The 15,094-nt window shown below is 41.6% G+C and overlaps 1 protein-coding gene across 5 annotated transcripts in view; it reads right to left on the reverse strand.

Moving 5' to 3' along the window:
- Nucleotides 1–15,094, reverse strand: part of TAOK3 (TAO kinase 3) — a 115,816-nt gene that overhangs the window by 89,929 nt on the left and 10,793 nt on the right. Inside the window, exon 1 of one of the 5 annotated variants that reach the window (XM_053369817.1) lies at nt 10,644–10,836. The exons of 3 other annotated variants lie outside the window; for them this stretch is intronic. The gene's annotated coding sequence lies outside the window, so the exon portion shown is untranslated. Of the gene's footprint in view, nt 1–3,389; nt 3,558–10,643; nt 10,837–15,094 lie in introns of those variants that run through there. One more of the 5 variants, XM_053369818.1, reaches the window with a different exon arrangement.

The following is a 15,094-nucleotide window of genomic DNA, read 5'->3' on the forward strand; positions in this document are numbered from 1 at the left end:
TGAACTTGGCCCTCTTAAACTTTTTTGCTGGCTGGTAAAAGTTTTCCAATTATGGCAAGAGACTACCTTGCCAGACAGATTATTCTTATGTCATAAAAGCATTCTCAGATGATAGTCTATCTGCCAAGCCTATATACATTTTTGGCTGATTTGTTTTTTTAAGGGATTGTTTAAGTTTGTAATTGTTGTAAGCTGCTCTGAGTGATGCAGACGCATTCGAAGGGTGGGGCATGATGTTTTTCTCAAGAGAAACATAATTTTGGGGTTGGACAGGTCTCCTGGCAGAAAAATACAGTACAAAAAAAAACCCCTGTTTCTAGTTATCAGCATCTTCTACTTTAAGGCAAGTCCTTAGTTTTGAAGGCTGCAATATTTACCATTTTAATGTGTACCCTTGCTTTTCAGCCTAGCAGTTCTCAAAAGCATTCAATATGATAAAGTATCCCATTTAAAATTAAAACAAAGCCATCAAATTAACCAATTCAAAATCGGTCTGCTGAAATCAGGTTTGAAAGAAGCATTTTCTTGTAGCCAATAGAATAAGTCGTGGGGTATGTAATGCCCAAGACTGTTTATCCAGTTTGAAAATGGACCCACGGGCCCAAAATGGTTGGTGATCACTGCAATATGGCACTTCCCCTGTGTTCTTTCCGGTAACAAATATTCATAGAATTATAGAGTTGCAAGGAACTCTGAGGATCATCTAGTCCAACCCCCTGCAATGCAGGAATATTCTGATCAGAAGAGCCAATACTTTCCACATGTGGCTCTGTCCATGGATTCTCTTCATATCAACCCATAATACCAAAGGGATGGTTATTTCTGAAATCGAAAGATGGCAACCACCACACATCAGCTTCACAGTATTAGGACTGATCAAAGGTGATTCTGAGCCTACTTCAAACAAAGCAATGACTTGGCCAATTTGTTAAATAAACGGAAACCAGATTGGTTTATTCTCAAGTGGTCCATTGTAAAAACTCCTGTTCTGTCCTCACAGCTAGTGGCAGTAGTTCATTGTGTTGACATGACATGCACTGGAAGACATATACAAGTGTTGCTTATCACTTATTTTAGTTATAATCCATCTTTTATTTCTGTTATTGCACATTGTTCTAAAAATCTTAAAAAAGTAATACTTGAAGGGTAAAAAATATGCTTTCTGAATGTTTCAGAAGTTGAAATGACAGTGGGAGTTCCTCCTAACTTGGAGAGCAAAAATCAATAGTGAGCACAAAATTTTGGTTAGCTACTGGGGGCACACCATAGAACACCCACAACACTACCTTGTTGACACACATTGGAGGGGAAGATGTCTCCAGAGGGAACTTGGCCATGAGCAATGTTCTTATTGAGAAATCCTTGATAGCCACCTGAGGAACCCCAGGGTTGCCCAGAATGCAGGTTGAGTTCCATCCACTACTCAAAGGGAAAGATGAAATTCACCAAGCAGAAATAACAATCCTGCAATGAAGTATGTGATGTGGTGGAGGGTATTCCTTCTAATTTCCCCAGAGATTCTCTCTTATCACCCCATGAGCATGTAAAGAATTCAAGGCCAAGTTGTATTTAGGAATAATGGATTGTGTTGACGGGCCATTAATACTGCTTCACAAGTTTGCAGTCCTTTTCTCCAGTGCAGCACCTCTTCAGAACATGACTCCCACCCTCCAACAAATGATCCTATTAATATCTGCAAGAGAACGTTGGGATCCTTTCCCAAGAGATATTTTGCCAAGATCCTCAAACCTCTAGCCATTTACTTCTTATGCACGTATTAGTGGAGTATCTACAACTGTTAAGTCAATTTGTGGTTAAAACAACTGAATTGCAAGCTAAGAGTAAAAAAGAAAGAGACTCATAGATGAGTCAAGTGTGAAAGAGTTACACCCAATAGAAGAGAGGTCACTGACAAACACATTTGTTTGGAAAGTTTCTCATATTTCTATCATTGAAGGCAGGGACAGTTAAATGAATGGGAAGGATGCCTTGCAAAAAAAAAAAATGCAGTTTTTTCAGAAACTGGTTTATTTTCAAGAAGTCTTAAGGAACTTCTGTACTATATTCAACAGTTAGAGTATTAAAACAAGGCCATGACAATCTTATCCATCTATTTCCTTCTCCACAGTGAATGTATTTTATAGGTACACAATCCAGTCAAACTTAAGAGCCCTTTTGTCCCCTTGCCTCTAATGGAAGGGAGGGGGGGAATCAATGGAACTAAATGCTTAACTTTAATTGGGTGGTGCAAAATATTCTTTTTTGTGGGAAAGGTTGTGCACCGGGGGCTTTAAGGAGTGTTTGACTAGAAATGGATTTCAAATTAAGCCATTTCATGCTTTCCCACCTTCCTTTCTGTTGTTACTGGGTTGGTTGATAAGCTAAAAATGCAGAATAGCACAAATGGATAAAAATGAAATCTGCTTCAGCTACTGGTGGTTGTTGCTACTTAGCCCCCGTTAAATGTGTAGATTCCAAGACCATTCTGAAAGCCTAAGTCTTAAAAACATATCAGATAGTGTTGGCCTCACTGGCACAGCAGTTGAGAGCATGATGAGGAATGCCTCTAGCTGAAACCTATAATGCTAGCCTACCTTACATGAGTAACCAAACAAAGAAGCTATCAATGTCAGCCTGTGTAGACCTCTGTTTGCTTTACTTCCTTAGACCAAAGACTGCGGCTAATAAAACAAAAGCTATCATACAGAGCTTGCAGGGCAAAATAATGACCATTTTGAAAAGAAAACAACTTTAAACCTCTGCCAATTCTGGTGACATTGTCATAATATTGTAACACTTCAATGTCAGCCAATTTCTCTCTCCTTCTCCCCGGTTTCTGTTTTCTCCATGTAGCCTGATGAAGGGTTCTGGAGGACTTGAAAGCTTACACACTATTTTGGCCTTTTAGAAAAGAAAAGAAAGAAAGTTATTGCTCTAATATGGCTATTGCAGTTGTTGCTGTTGTTATGGGCCAACATGGCAACCTTTGCTTTGTGAGCTTCTTTTGTGTGTTTGTAATAAGCAAGCACTCAAAGTATAAATAAAAATAAACCAAATGCAAAAATGTATCTAAACGCCTATACTATTTACAAAAATAAATTATATCAATGTTACAAAAGGGCATTTTCAAGTTATACTGAAAAGTTTCTTCCCCATTTTTAAAAAGGACACTGTCATTGCCTATAATGAAGATTTAGGTCAAGTTAAGATCATATATAAATAGTCCCATTACAATGAAACTAGCAGGTTCTAAAGCAACATTGGGTTACTTCTAATATTTTCAAATCAGGCATCGCTTTCTTTACCGACAAGAGGTACAAGTACAGGCCCAAACTTTTGGGGGGTGGGGACCTCCAGCCACGTCTGTGGCACCTTCCGTAATTACTTACATTGGAAATATCAGGAAAGCATTAATTTTTGTGTACATGCTTTTTGGCAGCTGGAACAAAGATCATCAGTCCCATGTGATGAGCTAACTCTTCACGCTCCACAGGACAGTCGGGAAACATTTCCTTATCGTTGTACTATTCCAGGCCTACATATTTTACACACAAATAAACAGGTTCATTTAATATCTAATGTATCAGTTAGTACATTGAGCTGTGCTCTGAATACAGGTAAGCTTTCCCGGCTTTCCCAAACCCACAGTGAATGCCCGCATAGATTAGTCACACTTCTAAGTGCTCACTGGGGTATATGACCAGCACAGAGGGTCGCAACACCGTATTTACTTTATCATCTTTCCTATGACTCATCGTTGCCATGCCTCACTTCACGAAATATAAGGCAAGCAGGGAGAGGAAAGCGAAATCTTAAGAGTAGGAGACGAGCGAAGGCAATCCCCTAATGTTCCCTGGCAAACCAAAAAAGGGGTCAGAATGCCAGGCCAGCCCTATTTCTTTAATGGGGAAAGTGTGTACCAGGGCACCGACAAGAGCAGCTCTGCTTCTGAAACCTCATTCCCAATCCCCACTGGGGATTTTGAACAGAATGCTAAATGACATATATACACAAGCAGAGAAGAATGTGGAGCTGGAAAGTAAATTATTGTTAACAGGCAATTTATTCATTCTTCTTCTCCCAGAGCCTGCATTCCCTGGCTGAGCCTTAAGGGTGTGGTGGTTATGCAGTATTACAGGCACAAAGTGGAGAGGCCTCCATTACGATCCTTTCCATTATCATTTTGGATAGTTTGTTGGGGGCTTATGGCATCAACAATACAATAAGCACACAACTGTAGACCCTTGATTTTAATGTGAATTAATTGGGGTGGGGGAGAGAGAAAACGGGCAGATACAGCAACCAAATGAGCAAAACAAGGTAGAAAAACTAAGCCTCACTATAAGTTACATAAATGTAAGTTACTAGGATACTTTAAAAAAAATGCCTCATCCCCTGCTCACCCAATGGATCAATGTGCTCTGCAGGAGAGGGCACTCTGCAGATACCATTTATTTATATTTATTTATGTGTCATTAAAAAAAGACATCAAAGCGGATTACAGCAATAAAAACCAGAAAACACGAGAAAAAAACCGCTAGAAAACTTAGAAGCAGCCACCAGTTAACTATCATGGAAGGATGTATTCTTAATTGCCTGCATAGACCTGATGGAATAGAAGTTGTCACTCAGGCATTCAAAAGTTGACACAGAAGGCACTTCCTATTGGCAGGACAGGGCTGACGACCCTAAAAGGAACAATTTCTAGTTGCTGTCAAAGAGCATCACCCTGAGGGAATGACACTCTGCAGATGATCTCAGTGACCAAACTGGGATAAAAGGGTTACGGCAATCTCTGAACCCTAGACCTAAATTAATACAATAGCCTTCAACCGGGCTTGGTAGGAAGTAGGCACCAGTGCAACTGTTTTAACAATGATGAGGATGTCCTCAGCCAGAAGCTTCCATCAGCAGTCTGGCCGCTGCATTCTGCACCATCTGGAGCTTCCAAACCAGACCCCAAAGAAGTCCCATACAGCGTACTACAGTAATCCAGCCTTGAGGTTAGCAACGCATTGGCTGAGGTACTGATTCCATCTTCAGTTAAATATGGTACTATATATAATACTCAGGCCTTGGGTGGCTAAGCTGGCCTCTAAGGTCATGCACATCTTTTAGTGGGGTGGGCGCTATTACTGTCAGCTGAGCATTTTAGGTATTTTGCATTATACACTGTTTTAAACTGTCTGGTTCTGATGGTTTTATCTGTTATCTTGCAAGTCTCTCTGGGATATTTTTTTAGGTAAAAAGGGACTAATGTAAACAACAACAACACCTGTCTTGTTGTAAAAATGATATTGTATTAATGCTGAAAAATCTATAAAATGCCTTATGACCAGGCCAAGACATTTTGCTGCCTCAGTCAAAGGGCAACAGGGTGCCTCTTGTACCATGTACAGAAAGCTGACTGGCTGTTGAATCTTACTTCAACACTGGGAATAGGGCTACATCCTTCACTACAGCCAAGGATAGGAGGCTAGCTTTGGGGGTATGGGGCAGGCCATATGGGACACACAGCTCTGTCCCCCAACATTCACCACCTCTCTCTGCCTGCCTGTCCACCCCCAGCATTTGTAGCCTTCTCAGATAACCACCTTACTCTTACTAATGGCAAGGCCGATGCACCTTGTTTTCTGATCCTATACATCACATAAGAACATAAGAAGAGCCTGCTGGATCAGGTCAATGGCCCATCTAGTGGCCACCCAGATGCCCCAATGGGAAGTCTACAAGGAAGTTTGAGCACAAGAGCACTTGCCCCTCCCGTTGTTTCTAGCAACTGGTATTCAGAAGCATTGCTGCCTCTAACTGTAGAGGCAGAGTAGAGCCATCACCCTAATTAGAGGTACAGTGGTGCCTCGCAAGACGAAATTAATTCGTTCCGCAAGTTTTTTCTTCTTGCGAGTTTTTCGTCTTGCGAAGCACGGTTTCCGATAGGAATGCATTGAAAATCAATTAATGCGTTCCTATGGAGACCGCTTGCCAGGCTGGCGGTGCGGAGAAGGGCTTTTCTCCCCACCGCAAGCCTTCAGGACAGGTACGGGAACAGAGGGGAAGGCGCGCAGCACTTCTCCTCTGTTCCCGGGGCTTGCGGTGGGAGGGGGGTTTTTCCTCCCCACCACCAACATTCAGAACAGCATTCTGAATGTTGGCGGTGGGAAGGAAAACCCTCCTCCCACCGCAACTCTTCAGGACAGCCATCCGAAGGCTGGCGCGGGGAGAAGGTCTCTCCACCCCACCGCCAGCCTTCGGAGCAGCCTTCCGAAGGCTGGCGGCGGGAGGAGGTCTCTCCACCCCACCGCCAGCCTTCGGAGGAGCCTTCCGAAGGCTGGCGGCGGGAGGAGGTCTCTCCGCCCCACCGCCAGCCTTCGGAGGAGGTCCGAGGACAGTGGGGAAGATGCGCTGCGCTTCCCCGCTGTCCCGGAGATTTCCCTATGGGCTTTCGTCTTGCGAAGGAAGCCCATAGGGAAATTCGTTTTGCGAAGCGCCTCCAAAACGGAAAACCCTTTCGTCTAGCGGGTTTTCCGTCTTGCGAGGCGTTCATCTTGCGGGGCACCACTGTATCCGGATGCACCGGATGAATCATTTTGCTCATTTCATCAAAGCTTTTATCCTTCCCCCTAAATTCACACATTTACTTAGAATTTTGCTTCAGGTAGGAATCTTAGTCATAACACAATTGACAAATAAGCTGCAATTTTAGAGAATTTAAGTGAGTACCAGTATTCATTTGAGATTTCAGGGCAATCTTTTAATATGCTGCATCAGCCAGTCTTGATGTTGTATTTTTAAAGGCCGCTAGCATTTTGCATATTTAAAGTCCAATATCAAGAGGAAAGATAATATACTAAGATAGACAGCAAAACCAGATCTTAATGTATTGATCTTCCAGGGACCGTAGCTTAAAAATCCAATTTGGAGTCCAGAAGTGGATAACTTTCTGATCAAGTGTGATAAGTCCATTAAATAATTGGTGATAAGGAAAAAGTGACTAAAGAACCAAACTTTAAATATACTATAACTTCAAAATAATGTTGAATTTTTCACCCCTGCCCCATAGGCTAAGATGCTAACAATATTTTAATATAGCATTCCAGTATCTTCATATATAGATCTGGTTAACCAAGCACAAAAGGATGTGGTATAATAGAGCATATGATGAATGCTGTATTGAGAAGGATAAAATACACACAGCTGAGTGTGGGTTAAAAGTGTGTGCATTTGTTATGTATGAGGCATCCAATTAAATCCCTAGTGCTGCAGTACAGGGCATCTCCACGCCACAGACTTTGGTTCAAAAGACATGCCCTATTTCCCAAGGCCCTCTGGGAATTGTAGTTCTCTACGGTATGGTCTCTGAAGTAGAGCGCTCTGCAGTATTTCAAACTACAATTCCCATGATTCTTTAGAAGCAGCATGGCTGTTAGTTAAGAAATCGATTACATTTGTAACACAAATATTCCCCGAAATTTCAAGACAGGCATGCTGAAAGACCTGTGTCTGAGATCTTGATTCAAGATCTTGATTTTTCTGCAGCCATCCAGCTCTGGGAAACAAAACCAATATACTTGTGACGAAGAATTTTCCTCACAGAAAACTGTGAGGAAGAACAAAAACTGACAGCTGGGAGAATTGAGAGCACAGTGCTAGGAATTTCTTCTTGACAAATGTAATATAGTGCATACACAGGGAGAATTAATGAAAGCTACTCATGCACACTGCTGAACTTTACAATTCACTATAACCGCTGAGGAAAAAGACCCGAGGTTAGTGCAGACAGCTCTCTGGAAGCATCTGCTCGGAAAACAGCCCGTCACAGAGCAAATAAAGCATTCGGCCTCTAAGGGTAATACTAGATTCCATGATGCCCTTGACCATGCCAGCATAACTGGAGCCAGCTGAGTAGTACTTTATCCTAGGCCAGTCTTCACCAACCTAGTGCCCTCCAGATGCTTAGTTGTTTTAAATAATCCAACATTTGCCGCTACCTACCCCACCACCACAGAAAACAGGATGAACAGGTGCAGGAACATCTTGCCACAAAACAAGCCCATGTCTTTTAGAAGGCAACTGCAGAAAATCAAGTGCTTAGGAATACTGGCCACTATGAAAGATTTGGTGAAACCCAGTTTGGACATGCTTTTGCAAATTACCACCACAAATATGAGCAGATGGCAGGCCCTGCAGCCATCATTACAGGGCTGGGCAAAATGAATGCACTTTTGCGCCCCATGTGTTTTATGAGATCTCTTAATTACCTACTGCTTATTATTGCAGACTCTTGAGAAGATTCCTATGGAGACTAAAAGCAGTGCACACCCTTTGCCAACTTATATTTGTCCATCCAGAAAGTTACTTTTATTTCCCTACCCTTCATTTCTATCATTCTGATCTACCCTCCTTTATTTATGTTAATCCTAAAGCAACATCATTAATATCCCCAAATGGGTTTATTTATTTGAATCTATATTGGTGGATCCATTGGGGAGTGACAATACACAAGCTTTGCATGCAAAAGGTTACAGGTTAAATCCCTGGCATCTCCAGGAAGGGCTGGAAAACTCTCTTGTCTGAAAATCATGAGAGATGCTGGCAGTGGTTACATGCAGTACTGAGCTAGATGGACCAATGCTTTTATATCCCCTTTGAGTCCTTGGTATTTTGACCACCACATCCTGTACGTTTCTATACATGCCAACTCCATTGACAGACTATGCAATGGCTTGGATCTTTCAACAACAATTCTACCCTGAAATCCACTGGAAAGACCTTTGTACACAAATCATGGGATGAATGCTGAGACTGACAACCTTGCTGGACACGTAGAAATTCCCCTACTTTCATAAGCAGAAGGGCAGTGCTGTATTTTTAAGTGAGATATAAGTGGCCACGCTTATAATGCAGCACTTTTGGGTTCAGGTACCCTCTCAGTCTCAGCCTGCTCTGCCATTGGTAACAATCAGCTACTCAAGGGACTAAAACATTTCCGCATTCCACTGTTGCGTAAGTCACTTTGGAAGCCTTTTGGCTAAAGAGTGGGACAAAAATGGTTCAAATAAGAATCTTATATATTTACTAATTACGGTATTTTAAAGAAAGAGAGAGAAATATGTATGCATGAAGCACAGAGGGATTTTGAGATCCCTGGTAACAGGAAAAGGAGGAAAACTACCAGTTCTCTACAATGGAAGTTTTGCTTCAAAGCAAGTAAATCACCACCATAAGACATGCTCTGTTTACTATAGCATAATGGTTTTCCTAAAGAGTCCCATATAACAATTCTATCTCAGATCCATATGACTGGCACTGCAGGATCTCTGAAGGTATATTCACTCTCTCACACACTTTGGCCCTGTTCAAATGTTGCCCCATTCTGAACATTAGAAGCACCGACTCAAACCTTGCTGCCATTTAGCTATTGAGCTTATCCAGACCCATTTTAGGATACTTCTAGGAAAAAGTCAATGTGTCCTGGCTTAGAACTGCTTTGCTAGCAGTCAAGAGGAATGTCTTCCCAAAATTTGCCTGAACACTACGGTTATACAAATTGTTACTAAACACTAGCAAACTAGTGTTAATATCTAGAAGGAGAAAGTGATTATACTGCAAATTTTTGAAGACAACAGAAACTTTCCAAGATTCATTTTGCAAAATTGAACTGTTTCAACTCCCAGAGAAAGAGAGCAGAGATTCTCTGGGCCAGTAAAAAGAAACTGACACAGTATGGGAGTGCATGGATTCCGCACATACAGAGCATGCCCTGTGAGCATGGGAACAGGAAGCTCTGGATACACATCTTGCAGAAATGAATGAAGCAGTACCTTCTCCCTTATGTGTGGCACACTAAAGCCACACAGAGCTTTAGCAACTGGGAGGGATGTTTGGAACACAGTTTTGTTCACAAATTGCAACTAAACACGCATGAGAATGCAACAGCTCTGCTGATAAAGGGCCAATATAGTCTGGCATCCTGTTGCCAACGGTGACCAGCCAGATACCTCCAGGAAGTCCACAAGCCCTCTCCCACTGTTTGACTGCAGCATCTGATCTTTAAAGATATATTACTCTGTCCAGAGATATAACACCCAAATAGTGGAGCAACACAACTCAAGTATTTGCACTCGTATTAAGTCCAAAAAAGAATGAATACAAGGTATGAAAAATGGGGTTTGCAAGAAATTGGAACAACTGGACAAATTTAGTTTGTTAGCAAGATTTGTCCTAAAATAAGAAGCTGCAAATACAAGATTTATGAGAGAAGAGGCAGGCAGCAGTGCTGCCTCCTTGAAAATTATAACCTTTGAACAGCTCAAATGCTTTCAAAGCATGTCTTTTAAAAATCATGGGGGCTAGAAACTTGGCTATTTTTTTTAAGAAAACAAACCTGAGCACCACTAAAATCCAGATTCCATGATACATGATAAGCTCCAAAAGAAAGTGGCCTAATTTTGTATTTCCTTGCTATAAAACACAGCAGGTATGTGTCAAAACTGGAAGAAGGAAGACAAAATAGGGGGTGGCTGCAGAAACTGAGTCGTTCCTATGCAGGAAGTAACAGTAGCTATACTTGCATCACATTTATTTACCCTACAGCAAAGATACACATCATAAGCAATATCTCAGTCACTGCACAAGAGACTTACCTGTTCTCAGAGGGAGAATTCATTGAACAATTCCCCCCCAAATTGTAAAGTAACACAGGAAGTCCACACCATTCTCATTCTGCAGAAGAATGTAAAGCCCTCACTCCTGCCCAGCCATCTCTAAGTAATCACTCTGCTCTACAAGATCTGAGTGGCACAAAGAGAACCAGCAAGGGGGAGGGAAAAAACCAGCCACCCCCATGCACTCCAAGCATCTGCAACCACAAAGACTCATGCTTGCAATGAGATAACTCCAGATGCTAAAAATAACCAGCCGGCTGCAATTCCCACTGTATGTAGCTGGGCAGAAACACTTCATTTCCCCCAAGTATGCTTCCTCCTAAAACGCAACATTAAAAAGCCAAACTTAGGCCTTTGTGGCATGTTTGCCCTATGTGATAACCTCTCTTGTAAAATGAGAATAAGCTGTGGAACTTTTGAAAGAGTAAACCTATGCCCAAATTGATCTTTAGATTTCATTTATCGGACTCTTGGATGTAAAAGAAATGAACAGATTAGATTATGGACTTCTAAGTTAACCAGAAGGTTGGTGGTTTGAGTCCACCCATGGATGCCTGTGGGCAGGATTCCTGCATTGAAGGGGTTGGACTCAATGATCATTTGGGTCTCTTTCAACCCTACAATTCTAGGACTGCCTAGATGTCAGCTTCCCTCTTTGCACCTTTCAGCCATCACCATGGCTGAGCAAGGATTCAAACTCAGTCCTGTTTCAACACACAACACTTTAACCATTATACCGGGGAGACCCCAGAGGAAATCTGCAAGGGAGAGAATAAATGGGCAACAGCACCCCCAAACAAATGTGAATCACTCTGAATGACACATCCACAGCATCGGGAGGCTGTTGCCTTTGAGATGCCAAGGCATCAGATCAGCCTGATGCTTTTCTTTTTGCATGAAGGTCACATCCACATGATACATTTGAAACCACATGGATTCCCCCAAAGAATCCTGGAAGCTGTGGTTTACCCCTCACAAAACTACCATTTCCAGAACACTACAGTACTCAGGATTCTTCGGGGAAAGCCATGTGTGTTAAATGTATGGAGTAGATGTGACCCGTCTCCTGCCTGCGCACCAATCTTTGCCAACAAATATGCAAAATAACAGGGGGGTGTGTGTGTATCTGATAAAATGAGCTCTCTGGCTACCACAAGTGAGAGTGCCTTTCACCAACACAACAATGGGGTCAAAAAGTATGATGAGGAATCTCACAGCAGGAACTTTCCTAGTAGTGTGAGTGTGCCACCTGGGTAGCTTATTTTGGTGTGCAGGGGCATATAAAGTTATTTGTATAGCTCAGATTTGCTCATGCAGCTCTGAAGAACGGGGAACAAGAAACAAACTAGGTAAGAGTAGTGAAGAAGGTATGCCCGTGTGAATGTTGAGAAAGGAGCACTTTTGAAATCTACTTCATGGACACCAGGCCAAGGTTCAGTATATATTGCGCTTTAGACAAGCCCTGGCAAAGAAACCACCTGCAGAGGTGAGAACAATTTGCTGGAAGTGCTTAGAGACTAGAGAAAGGGGGATTCATAAAGGACTGAGGAGGCCCTTATGCTATTGGAGTTTGCAGCATCTTTGCAATCCATATTTCGCATGTTTGAAGGCTTATGTTTTTGTAATATTTTTTAGACCATCCACATCAATCCCTAGTATGCGAGAAGCAGAATTTGTACCTTTTAGGAAGTACTGTATATATTTTCAGCTCTTAGATTACACAATCTACATCTGCCTTCCCTAACCTGGTGCCTTCTAGATGTTGTTGGACTAAAACTCCCACCACTATTGATCATGCAGGCTGGAGCTGATGGGAAGTTGTAGTCTACAACATCTGGAGGGCACTAGTTCCAGAGACTTAAAGATAAAAATGTCACTCCTCTCCATATTTACCGAAGTCTGTGTACAGAAAGAAACCACTTTACAAATGAATACACTTGAAACCGTCATTAGTCAACCTGTCCTGGAAGTAAGGCTTGAAAAGAAAGTATGTCCCATCATGTGGGTCAAAAAAATTATTACAGAATCATAAATCACCAACTCAGTTAAAAATGTATCATGACAATTATTCAAATAATCAAATAACTAAAACTTCAAAGAATAATAAAATCCAGAATTCTAGAAACAAGCAAGCAACACTGAATAAAACTGCAGCCTAAAGCTTTTTTCTAAACCATCCTGCCTCGTCTTAATACACAAATGTAAGCTAGCTAGCTAGCAAAAAAAGTGTGCAGTATTTTGTGTACTTATTTGCAAAAGGGTAATTAATGCTGTGACCAAGTTGACCTAATATCTAAGCTTATGAGAACAAAGAAGAATGCTTTCAGTGTTTTATTGAATGGCTTTTGAAACAAACATTCAGAGTTCTTCTGCAGCTCCTATTCATTTCAATGCAGCTGTAGGTAAGATGCGGTAGATGCGATTGTGCTGCATTATGGGTCAGTTCGAAAGCAACTACTCTATTCCCAACTTAAGAATGGAAAGTGAAATATCAGTGGACCAGAAAAGAGGTTTAAAGATGCTCTCAAGGCAAATCTTTAAAAATGTAGTATTGGGACTGATAACTGGGAAACACTGGCCTGCGAGTGCTCCAATTAGAGAATAGCATTTTCCAAAGGTGCCATGGACTTTGAAGAAGCACAAACTCAGGGTGAAAAGAATAAATTAGCTAAGAGGAAGGCATGTTTGGTAAACCCTCACCGTGATCAACTCCCACCTGGAAACCTATGTCCCCATTGTGGAAGGAACTGTGGATACAGAATTGGCCTCCACAATCACTAACGGATTCACTGTTAAGACCGTTTTCATGGAAGACAATCTTACTCAGCTATAAGTGATCGCCAGAGGAGGAGGAAAAGGAGGTGAAAACTTCCCAGTATATGTGATTGTGCAGCATTTCAGGTCAGTTACGTGCATCCCCCACTCTGCTTCCCACCAAAAACCCCACTACCTAAGTAAACCACCTCAAATTGCCTTGAGGTAGATCACCTCTGATAAATAAACAATCCATTCAGAACAGTTGGGAAATAAATTTTAGCCAAGAATACAGGGGAATCAACTACTTGCTTTTGGGGATCAAGGAACCTGCACATCAGGTTGTTCATGCACCAATCAAAAACTTGACTCAGATCAGTCCAGCCTAATACCATTTTCCTCTGACTGGCAGCTGTTTTCCAAGATTTAGACAGGGATAGGAACCTGAGGTCCTTCAGAAGCTGCTGGACTACAATTCCCATCATTTCTGAACACTGACCATGCCTGCTGGGGCTGATGAGTATTGCAGTCCAACAACTTGGGGAGGACCACAAGTTCTTCATCTCTGGCCTAAGAGATGTTTCCCCACCCTAAAATTACCCAAGGTAATTTTAATTGGAAGTGGTTTGATGCATACAAAACAAGTGCTGTACCAGCGAGCCATGAAACAGTGTTTTAGGAACAGCATAAAATTCAAAACTAACTTTCAGTACATTGCAACCACACCTTTGCCAAATGAGAGCCATCGTTCATCTCCACATAAGCAGATTAAACATGTCAGAAGTACAAATAAATGGAAAAATCTTCTCAGGCTGCTTCGTGCCAGTTTTGCTGCTCTCTGTCTGATAAACGGCAGCAAATAGTCTATTAATGCTTTCTACTTAAATGCATTTAAGAATACAATAAAATTTCTTTTTATTTAAGGTTTGTTAATGGTGCTTCTAGGCTGGCCCATAACCACAGTTCTCTGGATGTCATACATGAAATATATTATCCTATGATATAAAATCAAAACACGACTCCGCGTTGATTTTCTTTTGCAACAGAACCACACTCACTGGCCTACATTTCTGTATTTATTAAATTTCTACACTGCCCTTCATCTGAGGATCACAGGGCAGTTTACAATACAAAACCACAAAAAATATAACATAGTAACAAACAACATCAATAACCCCCCATCCACCTCCAGTATATATTTATTGTATTATGTACAAAGAGTGCATCACGTCAGGATGATTCAGCATTGACTACACTACTGTGACTCTATCCTGAAACACTGCAAAACTAACAGCAACACCCCCACATAAAACCACCATAGAGACAGATAGAATTTTTTATATATATATATATATATATATATATATATATATATATATATATACACACACACACACACACACACATATATATATACACAATTTCTCCAATCAGCTCAAGGCAGTGTACTTGGTTCTGCCCACTCCACTTTAGACTCATAGTCCTACAAGGTAGGCTAGGCTGAGAGACAGTATTTGTCCCAAGGTCACACAGTATGTGACATGGTTGAGTGGAGATTTGAACCCGGGTCCCCTCAGTCCAAGTCCAACACTTCAGCATGTCAGCATGGTGTTTGCAGCTCTGCGAGACCGTGGCAACACTAGAAAGCAGGTATGTGAACCCTGAAGGTTAAACAC

The sequence above is a fragment of the Podarcis raffonei genome, chromosome 16, assembly GCF_027172205.1.
Source record: "Podarcis raffonei isolate rPodRaf1 chromosome 16, rPodRaf1.pri, whole genome shotgun sequence".
In the NCBI taxonomy this organism is placed as follows: Eukaryota; Metazoa; Chordata; class Lepidosauria; order Squamata; family Lacertidae; genus Podarcis; species Podarcis raffonei.